Source organism: Ambystoma mexicanum, chromosome 1p (genome assembly GCF_040938575.1).
Source record: "Ambystoma mexicanum isolate Mex_15411 chromosome 1p, UKY_AmexF1_1, whole genome shotgun sequence".
In the NCBI taxonomy this organism is placed as follows: Eukaryota; Metazoa; Chordata; class Amphibia; order Caudata; family Ambystomatidae; genus Ambystoma; species Ambystoma mexicanum.
The window spans coordinates 550,125,211-550,152,122 of record NC_090921.1 but is presented as its reverse complement, the minus strand read 5'-3'; positions in this window follow the sequence as shown (position 1 = coordinate 550,152,122).

The window sequence follows — 26,912 nt, the reverse complement described above, 5'->3', positions numbered from 1 at the left end:
GGTCTCCTGTGTCCTGCGCAGTTCAGAGGAGTCTTCAGATTCCTCCTTGCTGCCAGGATTTGATGGGTACCCCCTCCACTGACCTAACTGGGCAGAGGTTTTCAGGATGCCCTTAACGGGCCTACTCTCCTGGGGTTCCCCATTGAACTGTACTGTACTTGGGTGCCCATACCCGGATGCCCACCCCTCCATTCCTGAGTGGTACTGGCCTATGAGCCCCATACTCTTAGCTGGATAGTAATCTGCCATCCCTGTGGCCCTGTGCTCATGTGCGCCAGGGGACATGGGGGTGGTAGAGTCCAGGGACTGGGGGAGATGAAGGCCCCTGGTGTTAGGGCTCCTGCGGTTATGGTCAGGAGTCTCTCTTTCCCAGCGGACCTCATCTCTATCCGCCCCTGCTCCCGGTTGCAATGCAAGAGCCTGCATTTGTGCTTTCAGTTCCTCTGTTAAGGCCTTACTCGACTCTATCAGTCTCTCCTGCATCGCTACCTGTTGTTGGAGCCTATCATTGTGTTGACAGAGGGCCTCACTTTCCCTCTGTGCTTCCTGGTTGGTCCTGGAGAACTGGGCCAGTCTTTGCTGCAGGAGGTTTACCTCCTGGGCAATGTCCCTATTGGCCTGCTCCTTTCTTCCGCGCCCGGCGCTTCTGATACCCGAAGCCCGGCCCGACCTGGAGAGGACCATCCGCCGGTCCTGGGAGCTACGGTACTGCAAGGGGGCCGACGCGGGAGCACGCCCCCCCACCATCACAACACTCGCCGAGATGGCCCGCGGTGCTCGGGGGCCCCACGCCTAACGAGACACACCCGGTCACAGGGAGGCCCAAGTCCACCAGCCCCCCCCACGGCCTCAGAACTCGATCTGTTGAGGGCCACCCACTCACCCGTGGAGCAACGACGGGGCCGGAATAAGGGCACCAAGGTCACCAAGGACTGCGTGGAACACACCGACAGCGTTGTAAGACCTTGGGGACCCCCCAGTTGACTTGCCGGGAACCCGCCACTAAAGGACCAACTCAACCACCCCTTCCCGGCTCCCCAGTCGACGAAAAGGCGGCGCCCGCTGATAAGTGGCCGGCACGAACCTTCCATGCACTGGAAAGAAAACCTGCAGAAATACCAGTTCGTTGCCAAAGAAAGTGCCATGGCCACCGGTAGCCCCACTCCCCCACCCCCAGACCTGGGGGATATCCAGAACAACATCCAAACGATTCTGGAGGAGATACGAGGGATGAGGACAGACATGGGGGCCAAACTGGCCGACCTCACCACCAAAGTCACCACCCTAGAAGACCGCGTGGAGGGTGTCGAAAATAACCAACTCTCAGTAACACTCCTCGAAACCCAAATGGACATGAGACTCCGAGACATGGAAAGGCGCGAAGAAGAGCTTCGGCTTAAGGTTGATGACATGGAGAACAGGGAGAGGAGGAACAACCTTCGAATTTTTGGCCTGGTGGAATCCGAGGGCGAGTCCACACAAGGTCTCGAAGGCAAAGTGCACGACATCGTGAGGATCGCCCTGGGAACAGAGGGCGTGGGGACGATCAACTTCGACAGGGTGCACCGAGCAGGGGGGGGAGGCAGAGGCCCACGCTCGGTCCTGGTTCGGCTGCACTACTACAGAGATAAGGTCAGAATCCTGGAGAAGGCGAGACATCTTGGCATCATACAGTACGGCGACTCAAAGGTATCCATCTTTCAAGATCTATCGGCCCTGACCCTGTCAATGAGGAGGAAATGTGGCACACTTACAAGATGGTTGCAGGGAAAAGGGGTCCGATATCGGTGGGGGCACCCCTTCTACCTGGAGTTTGAGTGGCTAGGTGAGAAACACCACCTGGTGTCGGAGGAAGACATACGGAGAGCCACGGATGATCTAGTGAGCGACCAGGCGGGCCACTCGGGCGCCCAGGAGGGAGGACCACGGGACCCCCCCAGGGGCCCCGACAGACTAGGAAATCACAGCGGGAAATCTAAGGTTAAGGGGGCCCGAAAGTTTCGGAAAACCAGACACCCGTCGACGAACCTGGAAGACCACCCAAATTCATGATAATAGCGTTCGATTGGAGGTGGAGAAAATCACGAGGTGAGAGATGATTCGGGGTGGGGGCGATGGAGGCCCTGGGCACACGAACTACCTTTAATGGACGCCGCGGCGGCGCTGTGTTTAGCCCGCTGGACTATGGGACGGCAGAGCGTTTTGTTAACAAGTTAACTGTTTATTTGTGTTGCCCCATGTCTGAGGTTCAAGTTATGGGTTGGTGGCCTGGGGGGGAGGCTCCGGGTCCCAGAATTCTATCTCGGCCATGTCTACTGAAGGCCTGAAGGGGCCGACCTGAATCAACTTTGCGATCTGGGACTCTCCAAATACACGAAAACCCCGGGGCTGGGGTTAGAGTCCTTGGTGGTTCGTTGACCAACCCCAACATATGTTGGGGAAAGTGGACGGACGCCTTATGTTTCAAGGGAGGGGCGGAGGGAGGGAGGGCATAGGGAGGGGGGTTTGGAATAAGGGGGAAGGGGGTAGGAGGGACAACGGGGCAGTTAGAGGGGTTCAGGGGGAAATTCAGTTCAAACCACAGGAATACGCTTGGCAATGGGCTCTAAAATTCAATCACCACGAGGGGTTCAAAATGCACGCCCGGAATGATGACAATGATTGAAGGGAAGGTGGGCACGTTGAATGTCAAGGGTCTAAACTCTCAAAATAAAAGGTCCCTCACGGGTAATATGTTCCGTAAACAACACCTGACGGTCCTATTCCTACAGGAAACACATTACAAGCGTGGGAGAGAGTCCAGAATCAAGGGGAAAGATATCGGCAGCAATTACTGGGCTTCACATCCGACCTCTAAGAAGGAGGGGGTGGGCATTCTCCTGGGAAGCGCTCTCCAACTCACGGGGGTGGAAACCAAGAGAGGATTTGGGGGTCGATTCCTAGGCGTTAAGGGGCTTTGCGAGGGGCAACGAGTCACTTTTGCCACTGTATACGCACCCAACTCGGGTCAAGTAGAGTTCCTCACACGGATCTTTGGCGTCATGGATGAATGGGCTGAGGGGGCCATGATTCTCGGTGGGGATTTTAATCTCATAGCCGACCCCCAACTGGATTGGTGGTCCGCTAGAGGTGGGACACCCAAGGGGATCACTAAGGACAACCTGGCTTTGCAAAACCTCCTGAGGGATCACTACTGGGTAGACGTTTGGCGCAAGGCGTACCCGGCCCAGGGTGGTTACACATTCTTTTCTCCCCCACACTGCACCTACACCAGAATCGACCTTCTGCTGGCCTCAGAGGAGGGGGATGGGGCGGTAACCCAACCAAAGGTCGAGACCATAACGTGGTCGGACCACGAACTACTTGTAGCTAACTGGTCCCTGCCCATCGCCCCGAGATCGGCTCGATGGCGGTGTAACGACACGCTCCTTAGGGATCCAGTATTCTGTGATTTCATGAAACAAGAAATGCTGGCCTACTTCGAGATAAACGACACCGGGGAGACGGACATGTCCACGGTATGGGAAGCGGGGAAAGCCACCTTCAGAGGTCTCCTCATAGCGGAGGGCTCGAGGCGTAAAAGGGAAAGGGGCCTGATCGAGAGCAGACTCCGAGCGGAGTTACAGATCCTGCGGGCCAGACTGGGCGTCCCGGGGGTGGACCGGAGGGCACTATTGGACGAGATGCAGGGCAAAAGACAGGAGCTCCACACGGTTCTCATAGGTGAGGTGGTTAAGAGGATGCGATATACCAGACAGAGATACTATGAACAGGGCGACAGGGTAGGCACTCTATTGGCACAGAGGTCGAGGGGGTGTAGAGCGGAGAGAGGGATTACCCAGCTAGCCGACGAGGAAGGCAGAATTCATGGGAACCGGCAGGAAGTGACGGAATGTTTTGCTGATTACTACAGCAAACTCTATTCCAGGCAAGTGGGTGAATCACAGGAGGATATTGCCTCCTACCTGGCAGAACATCCCCTCCCCAAACTGACCGACCAAGACTTAGAGGCCCTCGAGGGGGAAATCCTAGAGGAGGAGGTGGAGGGAGCCATTAATAGACTGAAGGCCGGAAAGGCTCCAGGCCTTGACGGCTACACAGCGGATTTTTATAAACAGACCCAATCCACCCTAGTGAAACCCCTGACTAAATTGTTTAATTAAATTAGGGGCAACGACACAATCCCACCGACTTTCTTACAGGCCCTTATCACTGTCATACCCAAACCTGGTAAGGACCGGGCGGTCTGTGGGTCCTACAGACCCATCTCACTTCTCAACGTAGACGCCAAGATTTTTGCTAGGATCCTGGCCTCCAGACTGGAAAATTCCCTCCCACGCCTGATACATCCAGACCAGGCGGGATTCGTCCTTAATAGACAGGGTTCCGATAATCTAAGGAAAACACTTCATATACTAGCCACAACCGAGACCAGAAACGAAGGCACACTCCTACTGGCTCTCGACGCGGAGAAGGCCTTTGACAGGGTCAGTTGGGCTTTCATGAGGGAGGTTCTCATGTCGGTGGGGATGGGGCCAAGGTGGTTGGGATGGATATCCGCGCTCTACTCCTCCCCTTCGGCCAGAGTAGTGGCAAACGGGATTGAATCTAGAGAATTCCCCCTTGAACGTGGTACGAGGCAGGGATGCCCCCTGTCCCCGTTAATCTACGCATTGGTGATGGAACCGTGGGCAATCTCGATCCGCAATGACATGGCCATCAGTGGTGTGCAGATGGGGGATATGCACTGCAAAATCTGCCTCTTTGCGGACGACGCCCTGCTCTATGTTACCAGACCGTCCCATACAATCCCTCGGCTACTGCAGGGCCTCACAAGGTATGGAGAACTATCGGGGTACAAAGTCAACCTGGACAAATCGGTGGCATTTATGGGTGGGAACCTGCCGGACACAGAGGTGGCCTTTGTGGAGGGCCTCCCCTTCAAGCGGAACGATGAGGGGTTCCGTTACTTGGGAGTCCAAATCACACGTATCCTTGAAGACCTGTATGGGGCCAACTTCCCCCCCCTCTGGTCAGCAATCAGGAGAGACATAGAAAGGTGGGCGGGAACGGGTCTCTCATGGATGGCACGCCTTAATCTCATAAAAATGGTGATTCTCCCAAAATTCCTGTTTCTCTTCCAAATGCTCCCGGTGCAGGTCCCTAAGGCCTTTTTTGATGAAACAAAACGAATCCTCCTTAGATTCCTCTGGCAGGGCAAAAAACACAGGATTTCGTATGAGGTATTGACTAGGACCAAGGAGGATGGGGGGGTGGGCTACCCCGACCTCGAGACGTACTATAGGGCATCCCAGTTGAGGATCCTGGTTGATCACTTCACACCGGGAACGAAAAAACAGTGGGTAGCCATGGATAATAGGCCCCTGGCGCCCGTCACACTAGAGGAATGGCTCTGGGTCCCAAGGAGTACGATCCCCAGAACCGTCTTGAACCACCCGATCCTGAAAGTATTGTGGTCTCTATGGAGAGAGGGAGGTTACTACAGATGGCTCACGACATGGCCCTCCCCCTTGAGCTGTATATGGGCCCCCCCTTTCCTGGCCAAAATAGCAGAACCAGCAGCTTACCAGACGTGGTTCGAGGCGGGCCTTAGTAGGACCGGCCAATTGTGGGTGGGGGGCTCCTTCCTCCCCCTGAAGGACCTCGAGGAAGCCCTGGGAATAGGTACGCTTTCCCCGTTTCGTTATCTTCAGCTCAAGGGTGTCCTCACCGAGCCATCTTGGGGCGATACCCTCAGGAGGGAACTCACAGACTTTGAAAAGCTCCTTTTGACCGCAAAGGGTTCCAAGGGGATAATCTCTCGCCTATACAAACTCTTTCAATTCTCTATCCCCCGAGACCCACCACCAGCACGCACGCAATGGGGTAGGGACCTAGGCGAGGAAATCGATGACGAGAGATGGACAGAGATGTGTAGACGGGCTAATCGGTCCACATCCTCCCTCCAATATCGCCATCAGGCCCTCAAGATACTACACAGATGGCACTACCCCCCGCAAAGGATAGCTAGAATGCGGCCAGGATATGACCCACACTGTTGGAAATGCAAGACAGAAAGAGGTGACTATATCCACATGTGGTGGGGATGCCCAGTGGTTCAGAAATACTGGGACAAAGTGCGGGCCTGGATCAAAGGGGTGGATGGGATCGAACGGGCGTCCTGTCCTTGGCTCCTCCTTTTCGGGATTAGCAACGGGGAGGACGGGGATAGCACTCAAGACCACATGCTCCAGGTGATGCTGGTAGCAGCTAGATGCTGCCTGGCACAGAAATGGAAACACCCGAAAATGCCAGGGGAAAAAACCTGGGTGACCAAAGTAAGAGCCATCTACGACATGGAGTTCCTCACACACCTGCTTGATGAGTCCAAGTCCAACATCGAGGAAATCTGGCTCCCCTTTTTTGACAAATACGGCCGAGTGGTCTAGGACCTGGTGGTTGAGCTGAGGGATCCCCCTCCTCCCCAAGGACACGGGACCATGGCCCAAGGACCCGGTTGTGAACCGAGCCTGCTTGATCAGCATGACTTTGACGTGCCACACGCACAATGCACTGACGCCTCTATCACTAAGAGAGCCCGTTGCGCAAGTAACTACCTATGCTATGAACGCTCGAACTGAAGGGGGGTGGTGGGAGGGAAAAGGAGGGAGGGGTAAGGGGTGTGTTGCGTTTGGTTTTTTCTATATGTTAACTTACATTAATAAATGCAATGTAATAATGTAATCACGTAATGCACAAAGGAAACCTAATAAAATCGATTTTCAAAAAAAAAAGATGTGCTCTTCCTACCCCTCTTTCCTCAGGGATGGTCTGCAAGTCTTAAGTCAGAATTCAAGATTCCTCTTAAAACAGTTATTGTGAAGTGGTCGCATGAGTCAACAGTACTGGAAAGGCAATCTCTGGTAACGGAACTCCAGTGGGATGTTGAACAGATCCTTGGTGTTGAGGTGTTTGGTGACCCCATCTCAGAACAAAAGACCCCAACGGTGAGAATGCAAACTCTGAAGCTGATTACCATGATGTCTAGAACTTTGAAGTGGAGTGCTTTAAAACAGAGGTCTCCAAAAGTGAGTGCAACAATGTTGAGCAAGACATCACCAGCAACAGCCTTAACAACAAGGCAGAATTTGTTAAGGATTCATGTGACGTCCAAGTGTGGAAATTACTGCAGCAGCCCATGAACCTCTAGACAGACTATGAGCAGGGGTCGGGAAAATGGGCATGGCTAAGGTGAAGGTTTTGTCACCTCTTGGCTTCTTGGACAGTCCCATGGAGTTTGAAGACTCAGATCTGAATGCCCTCAGTGCCCAATCTTGCTTGATGCCTCTCAGGCTATCTGCCCCTCTGTTTTCTCTAAGGCATGGCACGACAGGTGTGGCAGTCCTCAACATGGTGGTCTTCAGTAAAGCAGTACATGTGCATGTCATGCTCCTCCAGGTTTGCCATCTTACCATCACATTTCCACCACTTACCACACAGGGCAGGAATGGCAAAATCTTAGAGGTGAAAAGACAAAAAAAATCCTAAATGCTCAGATACTGATCTTTTTCTGTGACTACAATATCAAACCTGAAGAAGGAGTCAAATAAAGTCGAAACATTGTTGGAAAAGGTGATAAGATTGTAAAATATGCCAAAAAGACTAGTAGTGTTGAGGGATCTTCCCAAACAATTGGAACAACTTAACTAAATGCTACCTTTACAGTGCATCACTAAGGTTGTGTTTCTTAAAGTGGCCATGGTTTGCACTGTGCTTGCAGGAGATCAGATGTATTTATTTAATTTCTTATATTGGTTTTATATTTCATTGTGTGAAAGCAAGCAAAAACAATGGCATGATCATTTTGTCTCTTTTCTGTATGGATATAGAAGGAAGAATAAATACATTTTTAGAGAAATTATTGGTTTGAATTTCGTTGACTTTATTTTAAAGGGAGACTTATCACCTTAAAATGTGTTCGTGATTCCATTCATCATGTTTAGTAATGATCTTCCCATCGTGTAGGAGGGACGGTCATCTGCATAGGCCCCATTGAATGCCATCACTATAGTGTGACTACAACAAAACTATCAGAATGGTGTCTGATGGAGGGATTCTTCTTTATTGGTTGAGTTCATTGGTGCTGAAGAGCAACCAACCTGGAATTGACGGCATGAAAATATACTGGAAAACAATATGGCAGGAATGCACCCCAAGCCCAAACAACACATTGACGCCATTACTTCTGTATGTAGTGATCACATTTATTTGATTTAATTAGTGCATACATTGTATGCATTATATGTCAGGGAGATTTTTAGGGCTATTTCTTGGGCCCAAATTTGATTTGCATTTGAATTGAATTGTTTGGAATGCGCACAATGCAAACCAGTTTCCTGCTAACCACTGAAGACTAGAATAGATTTAATGGAGGACCCAAAAAGGGAGCGACACTGATCGACTTGAAAAGAAAGCGCTTGACAGATTTCCAAATGTCCAGAAGGTTAGACAGGCAGAACATTTCCCCAGGGAGAACATAACACAAGTGAGGTGTGGAGCGGGTAATAACATCCTCTTCCTCAAGTGGTACACACCCAGGCCTAAAGATTAACCCAGCTTCCCCTGGCAATGGGAAAGGAGAACAGGACACTATTCCTTCTGGTCAAGAGCGACAGAGCTTCTCTGTCGGAGTGTCAGATTCCCATAAAATGCTGGTTCAGAAATTATGTGGCCATCGTCGGGCCAGTCATCTCTCAGGATGCTCAAGGATCGTATCCTCGTCTGTCTGCTATCCAGGATTGGTGTGCCGCCAATGATCTCTGCCTTAATGCCAGCAGGACTGAGATGCTCCTCATCGGCACACCCGCTCCCTCCTTTCCTGTCACTCTCTGGCCAGCCTATCTTGGTCCTCTTCCTGCTACCACCTTGTCGGGGGGAAATTCTCCCGGGGTCTGCTGGCCGTCCGCGGACCCCCGGGCAGGGAGGCCCCAACTCCTCCCGCGTATCCCAAAAAATGAGTATGAGGCACACGCAAGAAGCAAGGTGGCTCTGCTGTTTATTAAAAAATGGCAGGGATGGGTCAAGGATTGTACGCGTCCGTCCTGACTCTCTCTCTCAATTCATGGGGCTCGCAGGCCCTTTTTACCTCAGTATGACGCGCTACTTGCGTCACCTGGGAAAGTTAGCAAAAAACCTATCGCCACTCTGGATTGGTTCCTCGAGTGGTAGGGTTAGTATAGCATACATATAGAGAGCGCTGTTAGTGGTTGAGGGTCAGTCAGGTGGTATACTTGGGTTGTCCCTTCTATTAGATACATGAAAATTGTTACATGAAGACCCCTGAGGATTGGCTAATGTTAATGGCGTCAGTGATAAGTGCCCCATGTTCTGATTGGTCCACTCGCGAGCCCCCCAGTCTGGGACCATCGTTGTTCCCAGCTCGCGGTGCATCTGTCATTTGCAACAATGTATAACTATGGGTATGTGCAGACAATGCGTGGATTTGTTCATATGCTGGAGAGCAGACTACTCCCACCGCCGCAGGTGCCCATTGAGTCGCTTCATTGTTGCTGCCTGTGTCTCAAAACGTGGGACCCAGGCGCCTCTTTCCTCCTGGGTCTGGCACCCTGTCAGGTTCAGCTTGGTCACGTGAGGAGAGACCGTGGTTGAGGCAGAATTCTGCACATTTAATGTTGCATTTTCCACTGTGTGTCTGGCTTAGTTTGCAGGTGTGACCTTGGCTTTGGCTTGTGGTATGCGAGTTTGCAACATTGTTCCCTTGGCTGTCTGTTCTCGCCGGGCTCATTCTGCAGGGTCAGCAATTGTACTCTGGCTCGTTCAATGTTCGTGGAGGCTCTTGCTTACGGCCTACTTGGGCCTGGTGCATAGGTGGGGATGTTTGATGCACGGCGCTTTAAGTTACGGTGTCATATTGCTTTATCCCCAGTATCATGTCTTCGTTATATTTCTCATTGCAATGCATGGGTTAGGAGAAGCGTCAGCAAGCATTTTAGATGAGTTCGTAGTGCGTCTTGCGTTTCTGCATTTTGAAAAACCTATGTGAAAAATAATAAAGATGCGCGTCAGTGGGTGTGTCCGTCACCTACGTCATAGCACTGAATATGTTCTTCGTGTGGATTGGTGTGGGAGTGTCCAGTGTGCATGTTTGCACGGGTGTTCTGACCGTTGGCTAGGTCGTCATGGCATCTCTAACGATGTGTTTATTTACTGTTGAATGGTTCAGTCGAGTTCATCCATGCCGCAGGTGTCGGCTTGGGCAGGGCAGGCTGGTGGGCAGGCTGGTGGGCACATCCGTATGTTCCTGTACCAGGGTATTTGGTCATCTGGTAGATAGGCAAACTCCTCTTGTGGCGGGTGTCTGGGCCGCGATCCTCTAGGCCAGGGGCGTGAGGGGATTGGTGGGAGTCTTTTGTTCCATTCTCCCACTTCAGTCCCCCCTCTGGTCGACTTGTCGACCACAAACATATCTTTTTCCTTATCTCCTCTTACTCTCCATATTTTAGTTACTCCTCCCAAGTGTCCATAGTAGTTGACATGGTCTTCAAATGACCAATACATATATACACAGGTTTCTCCAGGTGTGCAGTATACCTATTTCCCTATGTAGCTCCTTGGGTTTCTTGGGTGTTCGAGCTTCACAGATGGTGGGTCCAGGTGGTTGGTGATGATCTGTTTGTGCAGTTTTTCTCTTTCTTTTATTATTGTGTCTCTGTGCTGGCCATCATCTGCCGGCATCAAGGGGTGCATACCGACCATTTCGATCATTTCGTCTGTAGTGCGTGCCTTCCGGGCCTTCCAAAATCTTATTATGATCAGTGCATCTCCAGCCAGTATTATGCATCCAACTATAATCTTCAGTCCGTCCGACAGCCAAGATGGCATCCATGACCATAACATTGAAAACCAGCTGTCATCCTTCTTCACTCCTTTACTCTCTTCCATCATTTTGGAGTGCATCTGGGCCAGTTGTGATACTGCTTCTGTCAGTGTACCATTGTCAGCATCGTTAGCAGGAATAAACGTGCAGCATGATTGTCCTATCTTTGCGCAAACTCCTCCTTCCATTGCTGTAAGGAGATCTAATACATATCTGTTCTGTAGTGCTACCATCCTCACTGCTCGCAGTTCCTCTTTTATTGCGTTGAATCCATTTACTGTAGAATTAATTGTCATCATTAGCTCCCATCTAGTTATCTGGAGCCATTTTGCGTTTGCGTAAGCTTGTAGTCCCGGATGTATTATTGACAAGAAGAACATTGCTGCTCTGCTGAATAGTCTGTGTTCTGGTGGGATTGAAGTGAGTGCTGTTTCCGACCTTCCCCATAGGTAATTTCCTGTCAGAGGTTCTCCTTGTCTCTTCTTTCTATTCAGGACATTGTTGTTGTTGTTGTTTTCGTTCTCTGACCCCTTCTGAGGTTTTACAGATCTCTTCTTCCTCTTGTTTCCTTCATCCATTTTAGGGAAATTCGCCATGTTCACATGTTTCTGGGGCACCACTAGTGATGGTACATTAACGTGTACCATTGTGCATATACCATTCCACAGAGGGGGCAGTGTGTGGTATGCCTTGTTTCCGCAGGCCCAGTAATGGTCCATTAATACTGCTGTTCCTGCTCCCCCTCAGGTAACTCCATCACGCTTGCACAGTTGGTGTTGTATCCCACGTCCACTTCTCCTCTATGTTGGTAGCATACCTTAGGTGCAGACAGCGGCAGTATGCTTATTGGGTCTTCATCCTTCTCCATCCATGTCAGCATGGGTACGTACTTGCCCCAAATCGTCCAACATCTGTTATTGTGTTCATCAATAGTTGTAATATTTTCTCTTGTTACCATGTTGCTGCCAATCACTCCTATGTCCCATTTGTTGTCCATGTACACCTTCCCTGTTATTGTTACCAGTGGTCTTTCCCAACATCCTTGTTTACCAGGAACTTCAGTGGCGTACCAGTCACGTGGTAGGTATTGTAGTGTTACTTTCTTTGTTTCTCCCTTTTCAGGACCACTTGTCATGTATCTGAATGCCTCAGCATGCAAACTGCTTTTGTGGTAACTCAAATAAGTCTTGAGGAAGTTGTTTTCGTATGGATACGTGTCTTGCGTTTTCCACACCAGTTTCACCACCGTCCCTTGAAATCTCCCTTTCGTTTGGAACAGTGCCAGGTATATTATACATTGTGCTGTCTTTTCATCTATTTCTGTGGCAACGAATGTTCGAGAAGCGCTCATGGCGTATGGGATCAATGAGCAGACGTAGCAGCTGTCTTCTGTTGTCTGCTTACCTATTTGGGTCATGTGTTGGTACCACATGTTGTTCGAAACGTGTGCTGAATCTGTTATGTAATTATCAATACCTTTATTATCTGAGTATGTGCTACATTTAACTCTATTTCCCTTATGTGGAGGCTTGCTAGTACCACCTGATGTAACACCTGTTGCAGCCGTGGGTGGGGGTACATTAGGTTTGGGTACAGCCAAGATATTGATAGCATAACTTTTCTGCCATACAAAGGCAGCCAAAAACCCGGTGATCATCAAAATCCCTATCATTTTCATTACAGAAGCTCGTCTCACCGGCATTTTGCTCTTACCTTGCTGCAGTCCGGCAGCTTATTCTTGCGACGTTAAAGTTGCCCGCCTGAAAATTCTCAATAGGCTTGTTATTAGTGTTAGTTGTTGTTTTCAAGCTCTCCCTATCAAGTAGTCGTTCAGTGCCCAGGCGAAGAGCTGTTCCCTTGCCAATCTAAGCGATCTGTCTCTTAGGGCAGGCAAGTGTTGGTGAAGATGGGGCATTGATTGTTCTATGGCCAAGATAAATGCTGTGTAGTAGACACGTACCCTCCTTCTTTTTAGGTACTTTGGCCTTTTTATGTGATAGACAAATTGGTGTGATAGGGCTTCAGGGTAGTTATCGTCTGAGGGTAGCATCTACTCCTGGGCAATGGACTTTGTTAGTTATCTGTTTTCTTAGCAATACAATAATACGCGGTACCTGCATGTGCGAGAACGAAAAAAGAGAACATTCAAGTGTTTACATGTGTATATGTGCAAAACAATGTCCTTCAATTGGGTGGTTACTGTAGTGGGTAGGAGGTCGATGGGCAGAGGGTTTGGGGTTCAACTGGCGGAAGTCTCTTTACTCTTTGATCGTGTGACCATGGGGTGGGCGGTATGGGAATGACCAGTTTCTATTTCAGTAGTTGTCTCTGGGGAATCTGGGGGGTGGCAGGGTATGGAGACACTTATGTCGTCAGCTGTGGTAGACGTCTCTTCCTCCGTGGGTGACGCTGTCGTTGTTCTTCTAATGGCCCTGTCGGTGACGCTAGGGCGGGTCTGGAGTTTGCAGATCTTTACGTCGTGTAGGTGATTCCAAGCACGCTTATCCTGCAACTTTACTGCTCTCGTAGATACCTCCTCTACAAGGTGGGGACCAGTGAAGCGTGGGCTGTTCCACTTTCTATTGAAATTGCGGAGTAGCATGTGGTCACCTTTAGCAATTTTGCACAGTTTTTCCTTTTCCGATCCTTGGTCCTCGACTTCTTGTTGATAACTCTTAGACACGCCCCGCGTGCGCTCGAGCTGTTGAGACACAAACACTACACTAGTAATCAAAGAAGACACATATTGGTACATTTCATCACCAAGAACAGTTGCAGTGCTTTCATAGTCTGTCAATGCCCTTGATGTTGGCGTTAGAGGAAGGCGCATTTGACGTCCGGTCACCACCTCATGAGGAGTGAGGTGGTGGTCGGAGCCTGGTCTATTCCTCAGCTCAAATAGAGCTAGCGGAAGGCAATACAACCAACTCTTCTTTGTTGTTTGCTGTATCTTTGCAATTGCCTCCTTCAGTAGGCCATTCAGGCGTTTGCATAGACCGTTGGCCTGTGGGTGATATGCACATGCAAATTTATGCTTGATGTTCAGTAAGGATGTGATGTGCTGGAACATTTCATTAGCGAAATGCGGGCCATTATCCGACCGCAGTACCTCGCACACTCCCCACCTGGGGAAAACCTCCCTCACTAGAAATTTAGCTGCTCTAAATGCATCTGGATGTGAGCAGGGTCCTGCCTCAATCCACCTGGAGAATGGGCATACCACTACAATCATATACCTATTTCCTTGACATACGTTGATCATATCAACGTAGTCAATATGAATGTGCAGGAAGGATCCCTCTGGCTGGGGTATAGTACCTTTTATCACTTTCAGCGTGTGACCGGCTGTAAACTGTTGACAGGTGAGACAATTGCTGATAAAATTTGTCACATGGGAATTTAACTCGGGACAGAACCAATCTTCCCTAATTCGTGCTGCAATAACTTCCTTGCCTGTGTGGGCTGGGTGGTGGAGTTGGCTCAGGGCGGTGTTCAATAGTGCCGATGGCATTACCATCTTTCCAGTGTTACCCTGGCGCCATAGTGTGTCAGTTGGCGACATTGTACATCCTCTTTTTACCCATATTTCTTTTTCTGCCATTGGTGCAGCCGCTTGTAACTCCATTATCTGTGTGGCTGGGAGATGGGTGTACCCTTCTCTCATCAACATCTCTTTAGCTATCCCCCTCCCTCTCCCTCTCTCTGACTCTGGGGGGTTCCATATCTCACCAAAATATGCAGCATACTTCGCATGTGCGTCTGCTGCTGCATTTCCTTTTGAGATATGATCTTCTCCATTAGTGTGTGCGGTACATTTGACCAAAGCTAGTTCTTGGGGATCATTTATTACTTCAATTAACTCAGCTAACAAGAGCTAACATGTTGCACTGGGGTGCCGTCAGCTCTCCTAAACCCTCTTCTCCTCCATTTGGACAATCCTGAGTGGACAGTAGATGTGACATATGCGCTGTCAGAATATATAGTCACTCTTTTGTCAAAGCTTTCCTTCAACGCCAAGATCAGTGCAACCAATTCTGCTGCTTGAGCAGAGTAATGTTGTGGTAATTGTATGCATTTCACCGCCACACACACCAATTCCTCTGTCATTTTTACCACTGCTGCCCCAGTTCTCCTTATCCCATCACTTTGGTCTATTATTGATGACCCATCAATGAACAAGAGCTCTCCTCCATTTAGCGCGTCCTCTTCAACTTTTCTAGTACATGAGTACATTTCGGTAGTCTGCGTACCATCATGTGCATAGTCTCCTTCCTCAATAACTTCCGCTATAAACCTTGCAGGATTAACTGTGCTGCATCTAACAATTGATAATTCTGGTCTAGATAAGATGATCTCATAACCTGACGCCCTCTGCGTGGTTAGTGTGGACTTAGGCTTGTTCAATATTGCAAATAGTGCATGTTCCACAAATAGTGTGGTTGGGCACCCCATTGTAATTGATGATGCTTTCTCTACCGCGAAGGCAGCTGCGGCGAGACCTTGTTCGCAAGGGAAATGTCCTAACATTACAGGATCCAAGTGACCGCTGTAAAATGCTACTGGTTTGTAACCCATGCTTGTTTTTTGAGCCAACACTGCTTTCATTACTGCTGAGTCGCAATGTGAATATATAAAGAATTGTCGTTCATAATCTGGGGTGGCCAGTACCGGAGCAGTTGATATTGCATCTTTCAGTTCATCAAAGGCCTCTTTCATTTCCATTGTCCACCCCAATTTTTTCTCCCCTTTGTTAGCTTCTCTTAATGCCTCAAGTAGGGGTCCTATGTATGAGCTGTAATCAAATACCCATGCTCTACAGTAGTTGCACAGTCCCAGGAACTGCTGCAGTTCCCTCACTGTTTGTGCCAACAGCGTTTTTGATATGGCCTGTGCTCTTTGTGGTGCAATCTTTCTTCCGTATTGGGATATGAGCTGACCAATGTATAGTGCCTGTTACTGACAGTACTGTAACTTTTCTTTGTCTACCTTGTAACCCTTTTCAGCCAATATTTTCAGCATCTTCAATGAGTCCTCTCTGCATCTTTTTTCGCTTGTGCTGCAAATTATTATATCGTCAACATACTGCAACACTGTGCTTTCCAATTCAATGTTTCCCAAGTCCATCTGTATTACTCTGTTGAAAATTGAGGGTGACTCGCAGTACCCTTGTGGCAATCTGGTGTGTTTCCATTTTGTGTTTCTGTACGTGAAGCTTGTTAGATCTTGTGAGTCTGGTTGCAGGGGTATTGAGAAAAAGGCATTTTTGAGGTCAATCACTGTAAATCGTGATGCCTCTGCTGGAATGCCACACAATATTGTGGCCGGGTTTGCTGCTATGGGGTATTCTGCTTCCACTATGTTGTTCAAGGGCCTGAGGTCCTGGTTGAAACGCCAAGACCCTCCTTTAGCTTTGCGCACTGGGTATACGGCTGTGTTACATGGTGATTCTGATGGTACCAATATGCCATTATTTATAAGGGCCGTTATTGTTTCATATATGCCCTCATCTGCCTCTTTTGATATTGGGTATTGATTCACTCTAGGGAGTATTGCACCTTTTTTCAATTTTATTCTTACTCCCCCTATACTCTTTATGCACCCCACGTCATAGGGACTAGTAGTCCATAATGATGTTTGGACTTTTGCCATATCCTCCTCAAAGAAGGGAACTGGGGTGGATGTGGGTGTTTAAAGTGCCATTGCAATTTTCTGTGCCACTTGTTTGTATGTCACTCTTAGCCATATTTCTACACTCATCATAAATACCATTTCACCTTCTTCCTTTTCTTCTGAAAAGAGCTCCTCATCTGACACCTGGGTGAGCCTGCATCCCTCAGCTAGGGCTATCACTGCCCTCCATGCTCTTCCTTCCCTGTCTTGGGCATGTACTGCGATATAATCAGCAGTTGCTATAATGCTCTCCATGCTCACTGAAATCACCTTTCCTTCTGGTTCATTGGCTGGTGTTTCTGGTCTAAACAAATAGGCTGTTGGCCTCCTCCAGATCTTTCCTTCTATTCCTGGCATCCATGCGAATGCCATGTCTGTTCCGTACTGGAACAGTTCGCCATCTACTGGCTCAGCCCTAATCACTGTCTGTCCACAGTATGCTTGCATAATTTGTCGTGCAGTGAGCATGTTTATTCCTGGAGTGGAGCAAATTATGCCGTCCTCCGTAAAGGAGATCGTCATATTCAACCTGCTCATTATGTCTCTCCCGAGTATGTTTACTGGTGAGGCCCTAGAATATAAAAGCGGGACGGACATGTCATAATACCCTATTGATAAGGGAATGTTATCAGTAAAGGGAACCAACCCCCTAGCCCCAGAGAATCCTTGGGTGTTCATGGCCTCACCTGACATCTTAAATTTACCTTCCCTTATGCAAGACCGGGTCGCCCCGGTGTCGACAAGGAATGATAATTTTTTGTCACCTATCGTTACCTCTATGCGTGGTTCCTCCGCACTATTAGGTGTTACCGGCAGGATGGGACACACCAAGGCCGTCTGTGGGCTGTCCTATTGAGGGTATAATGATTGACCACTTCCTGTGTAAGGGTTGTGTCCCAGGACCGTCACCCTTCCCAGTTGTGTTTGCTGTAGTTGTGTATTGGTAGATGTTATTTTATGGTCTTGAATTTGGGCAGGTTGCTGTACTTGCTGCACTTGGGGTTGTTGTGTTATCGCTACCTGTTGTTGTGGTAGTGAATATGTCTGTGGCTGTTGTTGTGTTACTAGTTGTTGCTGCACATTTCCCGGTTGCAGTGCCTGCTGTTGCTGGATGCCCTGCTGTTCCCTTGTAGGCCCTTGTTGTCCCTGTTCTCCCCATGATGGTGTGCCTGTTCTCATTCTACATGTGCGTGACATGTGCCCTAGTAATCCACAAATCCAACATACCGGTGGTTCCCTGTTCTGCCATGGAAAGCTCCCTGAATTGTCCTGGTATACTGGTTGCCCGGTGGGGTAGAAATTTCTGAATCCTCCCCCTTGCTGTTGTGTGTTATAGCCGTATCCCCTCCCCCTCATCATTCCTCCCCTTCCCCTGTTATAATTATAATATCCAGCTCCTGGCGTTGAGTATCCTCCTCCCATGTTAGTCGTGTATGGTTGGGGTGGTGGCAGCTGTTGTGCTACAATCTGTGATGATTGTATTTGGGAGGGATCTTGTGCAGCCACTACTTGTGTGGGGTTTTGAGTCATTGTTGCAGGTGTAGTTATTAGTGCACCTTCCATCGTGTATTTAGTAAGTTTTTTCTGTACCAATTTAGCCTCTTCCACTTTTCTATCCTCTTCCTTTTGTTTCATCTTTTCTTGCCAAGTCCTTCAATGATGTACTATTGTCAGTTGTATTTCTGGCCATGCTTTTGCTTCCATCCCCACTACCTTCTTCAGTTGTTTCTGAACTGCTTCTGGGAGCCCTTGTATTAGTATATGATAGATTATTGCTGGTGTTTTGTCCCATTGTTCTCTAGTTTCCATACGCCACTTCTCTTGAATTTCCTGGATATAATCAACAGGATCTTCGTTCTCACGCATCTTGCGTGATGTAATTGCTCCTATGTCTGATGTGTCTGGGTACTGTACCCTCAGCGCTTGCCATAATGCATGTCTGCAGTTTGCGAATGGTGCCCCATCGTGTGATGTGTTTGTTATTGTGACCCCGGGGAAGCCTGCTCTCTTCCAGATGTCATCTGCTGCATCCCCCAATATTGATATTAGAAGGCCCTTTACATCCCCCACTGCCAGTTTCTGTCCTGCGGTGTGTTTTTCCATTTCATATATCCATTTTCCCGCACCTCCACTTAATGATGGGGGCCTGTACTTTATATTTTCCTTGTCTGCATGCTTCCAAAGGACGTATTGTGGTCTAACCCCTCCCCTCTCCAGAAGTGGCATTAAGTTGTGTCCTGTTTGATCCCCTGGGTTCCCCCAAGTCGAGTCCGTGTACCCCTCCTCTTCTTCCGTGTCGTCTACATCGTCAATTGTGTCCATATTTCCCCTGCTCATAACTGTTTCTCCTCCATCTCTTCCACTTCTTTTATCATTTCCTTTATTTGATGTGGGCGTGTGTATTCGTTCTTCCTGCCTTCGTCCAGGGAGATCTCTAAGCCTTCCTGCATAGGGTCTCAGTTCGTGAGGGGCGGGTGCGGGTGTAGGTGGGCATGTTGCACTGGATGAGTGTGGGGTGGTGGAGCATGTTGGACGGGATGATGAGGGTGTAGCTGCACGTGTCTGCCTTCCCGCCATTCCTCGCTCTTCCCCCTCACTTCCCTCCAGTTCTTCCATTCTCCTGCAGGCCCATGGTGATTCTCTATTTGTCCGGGTGATGTATAATTTATCTATGCTTTCCCTTTCACTATTTCTTCCTTCCTTCTCCATTCCTTCTTCTTCCTCACTACAAAAGCCATCCAGGAGTGACAACCCCCAATCTGTCTTTTTCCCCCCGATCGTTACTGTTTTGAAGTCTATTAGATCCGTTCCTCCCGTTTCTTCTTTGCCAATTGCTCCCCTTTGTGCTGATGTTGTTGCTACTTCTGTGTCTCTGCGTACATACCTCCTTACTTCACTCTCCCCTCTCCTATCTTCTTTTTCCCCTTCTTTTTTCTCCTCTATTTCTCTACCAATTTCCTCTCTTCTCTTTATTAATTCCTCCATTACTTCACTACTCGTCTGTTCCAATATCCTTTCTTCTTCTCCCTTCCTTTCCCATCTCGCTCTTTCCCGCTCTAATAAACTCTCTATCATCCTCCCTTCTTCGTATTTCTTTGTCGTTTCTGATAGTAATCTCCTCTTCCATATTTCCATTTCTTTTTCTTTCTCTTCTTCCTCTCTTTGCTTGTCACGCAGTGCTGCTCTGGATACCCTTTCTGCTACTGCCTTTACCCTTTCGGCTTCTCTCTTTTGCTCCTCAGTTCGTTCCCTCATTTTTTCCAACTCATTCTTACTTTCTTTCCTTTCCCGTGCTCTCTCTCTTTCCTCTCTCTCAAGCTGCTTGATCAGTGCATTCTGCTCATCCCTTAATTCTGCTAATCGTTCCTCCAAAATCTCTTCCTTTTGTCATAACAGCTCTTCCTCCTTTCTTTTCCCCTCTTCCCCTTTCATTTCACTCTTTCTGGTATTATCCTCGTCCATTTTCCTTACTACCTCCTTCTCTTCTCCTGTTAATGAACCTCGTAATTTTAATAATACCTGCGCAGCTACCCACTCATCATGTCCTATTCCTGCGATCTGTTCTTCGCCAATCCTCCCCTCCCCTGCGGGCATCTTCGTACGAGCTGATCCCGTCGTACTAGTCTGCTCCCCTCCCGTGTGGCCACCTGTAGCTGTATATGGTGGCGGGCTGTATGCCGGGTTCGAGTACCCCTCAGCCGCCCTTAATTGTTCTCTTACTATTTCTCGTAGTTCTGTCAAAGGATATAACCCCCCTTCCTCCGTTTTCACTACCTTCGCTAGGGGCATATCGTCGCTCTGTTCCTTTTTTATTTCCTTTTCGTTTAGGTTGTTACTCTTTTCTCCTCCCTCTTGTCCGTTCCCCGTGTTCTGTGTGCCTTCACTCTCTTTTTCCCCATTCTCTCCTTCCTCCTTAATCTTCTTCGCTTCCGTTGTTTCCCCCATAGTGAACATTCCGTTTGGTCCTGGTCGGGACCCTTGGAACATCCTCCATAAGTTAAACACCTCCACGTGGTGTGTCAACTTCTTCCCCTTGTATGTGTTATGCAAATGGGTTAATAGTGAATGTTGGGTATATGGATCGAAACTGCCATTAGGCGGCCATGGTGTCGTCATTTTGTTGTCCGTCCCCTGTGTCCATTCTATGCTGTATTTGATCAGTTTCTCCCTATGGGGTGACAGTGTTTTACATATATGCTGTAGTGGGGTAGTGAGGGTGCTCCCCCACCCTCCCGATCCTGTCCCGTATGGCATAGTAGCACTTCACTTGTTATCCTACCCCTATTTGGTAGCGGTTATCTTGCTAACAGTGTACACTATACAATCTTAGATCTTTACCTGGCCCCGTAATTTCGGGGACTTGCGATTGTCCGCTAAGGAAAAATAGTAAAATATAGCATTTGCATTTGTATATTCTTTTCTTTCTTCTCTTCCTTTACCGAACACCTTTACGGCCCCCTACGGCCGAGGCGCACATAGCCCCCTGCGGCTGCGTGCCCTGTGTGATGTTCTTATACAGCCGTCCCACTTTGTTTTACCCCTCCTCCTCTTTCTTCACTTGTCGTGGCCGGCGTTCTCCGTGCGCGGCCACGTCCCCCTTTTCACCTTGCCCCGATCTACTCGTTACCGTTTATCTCCTTCTCCACTCCCTTACCATTATTCTCTTCCCCACCACTCTCCGAAAAAATGCCTTGTGTTCGAGATATCCTATGAAAGCCCTACTGGTGACGTCACCGATCTCTTCCAAAACTACTGGTAAATTCTTTACATGTTTTTAAAAGTACGAAATACGCTTGCAATCTACCCCCGTTAACCCCACAGCTGTCTTCTTGTCACGCCTGGAACAAGGTAATCAACAATATAATCAGACTGCGCACGCTGCGTCGCCTCGCGTGTGATACGCCCCTTGACAGGAGGGCTTAACCAGCCAATTATCTTCCGTATTAGGCAACCAGCTAGCTACCGCCTACAGGGAAACGTCATCTATCTATCGAGTTTTCTGCTCGATCAATAGGGATCCTCATCTACTCATTGATCAATAATCACCAAATCGTAGGAAACCGCACACACACACACCCTTACACGTGGTCGCGACCTAGGCCAATCAGTGTCTACGAGCGGCCGCACGTGATGTTTTCGTGCTCCGCCCCCTCCTCTTCCGTAACGTAGCGGACTGCTCTCGCACTTGTCCAGCTACCATTCACTTCACCGTCAACACTAATTTATCAAACCTTCGCCGCGCACCTGTGTAACACCTCCCACCTCCCGTATTCTATTCCTCCCCCCTCCCTCACAATTTCACATTGCTTGTTGGGCGTGGCATACTCACCAAGTCCTCTTGATGCGGGGCCGCTCGACTGCGTGCACCCCTCCAAGCGGCTCGCCACCTCCCCTCGTCTGGACCACTTCTGGACACTCGCCAACCGCGGGCTGGATACTTCTCAACCGGCTCCCGAAGGCCAATATCCGGATTGCACTGTCCGGTCTTCTCGCAGTTCCGCGATGGTCCTGTAGTCCTCAAAAGGGGGCAGCGGCAGAGGGGGCCGCGCCGCCGGGCCTCCTCACAATGAGAGCACTCGGAAAAATAAAATAAAAGCAGATCTTAAACAGATCTCAGCAGTGCCTCCAACTTGTCGGGGGGAAATTCTCCCGGGGTCTGCTGGCCGTCCGCGGACCCCCGGGCAGGGAGGCCCCAACTCCTCCCGCGTATCCCAAAAAATGAGTATGAGGCACACGCAAGAAGCAAGGTGGTTCTGCTGTTTATTAAAAAACGGCAGGGATGGGTCAAGGATCATACGCTTCCGTCCTGACTCTCTCAATTCGTGGGGCTCGCAGGCCCTTTTTACCTCAGTATGACGCGCTACTTGCGTCACCTGGGAAAGTTAGCAAAAAACCTATCGCCACTCTGGATTGGTTCCTCGAGTGGTAGGGTTAGTATAGCATACGTATAGAGAGCGCTGTTAGTGGTTGAGAGTCAGTCAGGTGGTATACTTGGGTTGTCCCTTCTATAAGATACATGAAAATTGTTACATGAAGACCCCTGAGGATTGGCTAATATTAATGGCGTCAGTGATAAGTGCCCCATGTTCTGATTGGTCCACTCGCGAGCCCCCCAGTCTGGGACCATCGTTGTTCCCAGCTCGCGGTGCACCTGTCATTTGCAACAATGTATAACTATGGGTATGTGCAGACAATGCGTGGATTTGTTCATATGCTGGAGAGCAGACTACTCCCACCGCCGCAGATGTCCATTGAGTCGCTTCATTGTTGCTGCCTGCGTCTCAAAACATGGGACCCAGGCGCCTCCTTCCTCCTGGGTCTGGCACCCTGTTAGGTTCGGCTTGGTCACGTGAGGAGAGACCGTGGTTGAGGCAGAATTCTGCACATTTAATGTTGCATTTACCACTGTGTGTCTGGCTTAGTTTGCAGGTGTGACCTTGGCTTCGGCTTGTGGTATGCGAGTTTGCAACATTGTTCCCTTGTCTGTCTGTTCTCGCCGGGCTCATTCTGCAGGGTCAGCAATTGTACTCTGGCTCGTTCAATGCTCGTGGAGGCTCTTGCTTGCGGCCTACTTGGGCCTGGTGCATAGGTGGGGATGTTTGATGCACGGCGCTTTAAGTTACGGTGTCATATTGCTTTATCCCCAGTATCATATCTTCGTTATATTTCTCATTGCAATGCATGGGTTAGGAGAAGCGTCAGCAAGCATTTTAGATGAGTTCGTTGTGCGTCTTGCGTTTCTGCATTTTGAAAAACCTATGTGAAAAATAATAAAGATGCGCGTCAGTGGGTGTGTCCGTCACCTACGTCATAGCACTGAATATGTTCTTCGTGTGGATTGGTGTGGGAGTGTCCAGTGTGCATGTTTGCACGGGTGTTCTGACCGTTGGCTAGGTCGTCATGGCATCTCTAACGATGTGTTTATTTACTGTTGAATGGTTCAGTCGAGTTCATCCATGCCGTAGGTTTCGGCTTGGGCAGGGCAGGCTGGTGGGCAGGCTGGTGGGCACATCCGTATGTTCCTGTACCAGGGTATTTGGTCGTCTGGTAGATAGGCAAACTCCTCTCGTGGCGGGTGTCTGGGCCGCGATCCTCTAGGCCAGGGGCGTGAGGGGATTGGTGGGAGTCTTTTGTTCCATTCTCCCACTTCAACCTGCGAGGGAAAAAACCTTGGGGTCAACTTCGACTCCACACTCTCCTTCTCTCCTCACATCTGAGACGTCTCTAAGAAGTCACACTACCAGCTGCACATCCTCAGAGGTATTTTTCCTTTCCTCACCTTCCCCCAGAAGCTCACTGTCTCCAGAGGTCAGGTTCTCTCTAGGCTGGACTACTGCAACAGCATCTTTCTAAATCTGCCTGCTTCTACTCTCCGCACTCTGCAACTCAATCAGAACAAGACTACAAGACTTGTCCTTGGCCTCAATCCCAGGGATCTTATCTCTCCAGGACTAAAATCTCTGCACTGTCTCCCAGTGGCTGTGAGGATTAAGTTCAAAACCCTGTGCATTGTCCACAAGGCCTTCTGAGGCATGGGGCCTCAATACCGCCAACTCTCTCTTCCTAAATATCTTTCTTCTCGAGCTCTTCGCTCATCCGCCCCCAACTACCTCAGGGTCAGTCGCTTCTCCAAGCAACGAGGTTGTGGCAGATCTCTTTCTTCGGCTGGGGCCTCCCTCTGAAACAGACTCCCTGCCTCCCTGAAACTTGAGGAGAACCATCTTCGGTTCCGGAAGCATCTCAAAAACGATGGTTCCGGAAGCATCTCAAAAACGTCCTCTTTGCTTCTGCTTTCTCTCCTCCTCTCCCCTGCTGAACTCCTGGCTGAAACTGTACTGATCACCTGGTGACCCTCTGATCTCGGGCCCAGCCCCCCTCCCCTGCCAGTTACACTCCTGCACTGCCTCCCTGGCATTACCCCCACTTGTGGACTGTTTTCTGTACCCCTGCAGTCCCCCACCTGCACTTGACACCTGTTGTTTGCACTTACCCTTTGCACTTGCCACAAGCTCGCCCTACTTCTCTTATTGTTATTTATTCTATTACCCCATGTACTGCACTGCCCCCACCCCCGTCCCTCCAATCTGCACTTTTCCTCTTCCCCTGTCCCCTGCAATTGCGTGATCTGAATTACACCTGGCCTAGTAGGATCGCTGTCACTGTTTTTCCCTTGCCACGTCTCACCTTGAAACACTTGTGTATAGGCGCATTATATATGCCATATAATATCATATGATATCATATCCCAGCAGGGGAAAACGTTCCTTGTGCAACAGTTAACTCATACACAGTTCAAACATTTGGTGGCCAGCCAACCAGTGCTGACCCACACGCAAAAAACCTTTGTGGGCATTCTTTCAGGCACAAAAAGGGGGTGTGGATTCTGATGAATTACAAACATTCAACCCGTTCAATCACTCCCAGGTGACCCGAGACATTACTCTGAGTGACCCAGGCTTTGTAGGGTCAGAGGAAGAACCCTACATACTTAATAACAGCACAATGTACAATTGTATAGTTACTGCATTTCCGAACCCTATATTTTCCAGTTTGGAAGACTCCTGGGAGGAAAGGCTTGCTGTGAGTTTAAATTCTACTACTCATGCAGCCACCGTATTAAAGCTTATTACAAAGCAGAAGAACAAGCATGACTCCAAGGACAGAGTGGTGATCCACTCATCGCTCGCTACAAACTCTTGTTCAATGACACTTGTAAGTAATGAGACTGGCTGTTTTGATGTTATATCCATTGGAGATTATCGAGCTAAAACTGTAAAATCTCCTGCGGTCTCATGCAAGTTCCGTATCGCAAACAAAACAAAGTCACTCCATCACGCTAAGCCCAAATCAAATGACCTAAGGACATTCATGCCTTCATATAATAATAATAATTTATTTAATGTGATACAATTTAGTTAAACTTTACACATATCATAAGAATTATACATGGAATATAAAATAGTACGAAGATCAAATAATATAACATAACAATTAATAAAATAGTCAAATAGCAAATCAAAAAAAGGCAATCACTTTCACTTTTAGCAAAATAACAATTGATATAAGGCTAGAAAGAATGGTACACCTGTCTCAAATATTGTTGAGGTCTCTATGCACTTCAATCTAATTAGTGACACCTGTGTACTTGAAGCATCCCAACCTCTCTTTATTAGTAATACCAAGCACAATGAGTACAGCACCTTGACCTACGCAGGTACTGCTAGAGCTCCATCTACTACAGTACCTCAGCCATGCAATCAAGCTCTACCCAAAAGCGCCTCTACTGGCTGCGGCCCTTTGGATGCAACAAGGAAATGTCTGTCAGGCCTTGAGCCTAAGTTGAGCAATAAAGGACTTAGGGCCGAACAGTATGATTGAGGAGAGCCATGCGTTTACAGAGTCCCTTTTGCTCATATGTTAATTTTCATCTTAATTTCTCTGTCATCCTACAGCTACACCAAATAATTCCTTTGCGTTCCATCCTGTCCTACGATATAGAGGTTGAAGAGCTGTTGGAAACTTCTAACCTTAGTACGTCCAGGGTTTATATGCATTCTAACTCTGTGATAGATTTGATGTATGGTTACTCTGCAGATTTGTCTCGTCTAGGTTATGATTGCACATCTGAGTAAGTTAGGAGGGTGAGAGCACATATAGCATAGGTCAACATTCTGCTACTCCCTTCGATAGATCACACATTTTGCATAATGGCAACACTAAAACACAGCCTAGACGAGGGATCAATTGCAGACAGCTCCTTTCATGATATGATCCCATCACTATCATGACCTCTAGAAGTGGCACTCAATTTGTTGAAGGTGATCTGGGTACAGGTGTTGGAGAGGAATCAGAGGTAAGTAGCTGTCAAAGGATCTCTTTTTTTCTGCCCATCAACCATAGGATCCATCCATAACCAAGAAAATGAAGGTGCGTTCCTGGAATATCCCTAGAAACTCACATCTATTTGGTTCACTGGGTTAATATCTGGTATTGACGTGTATGACATAGAGGCCCTTCAGCATGGGTTTCAACACAAGTTGGGTGGTAGCCCTTAAATGCAACAGTAAAGTTATTACCGCTGCATTTAAGGGCTGGCCCTATATGAGTTGGGTGGAAAGTTTGGAGTTTTACCTCCAACTTTTTGCTGGAGGTAAAAATCCAGCTTTCCAACCATTTTCGGCCATTTTCTGGCACTATTACCACTGGTGCTAATTGCGCTGGTGGTAATAGTGCCACAAAACCCCAAATGGGAAATGGAAAATAACCATTAGCCCACTAGTCGTGATCCGGCACTAATAGCACTGGATTGAGTAGCAGTAACGCTAATTGCGCTGGTGGTATCCTG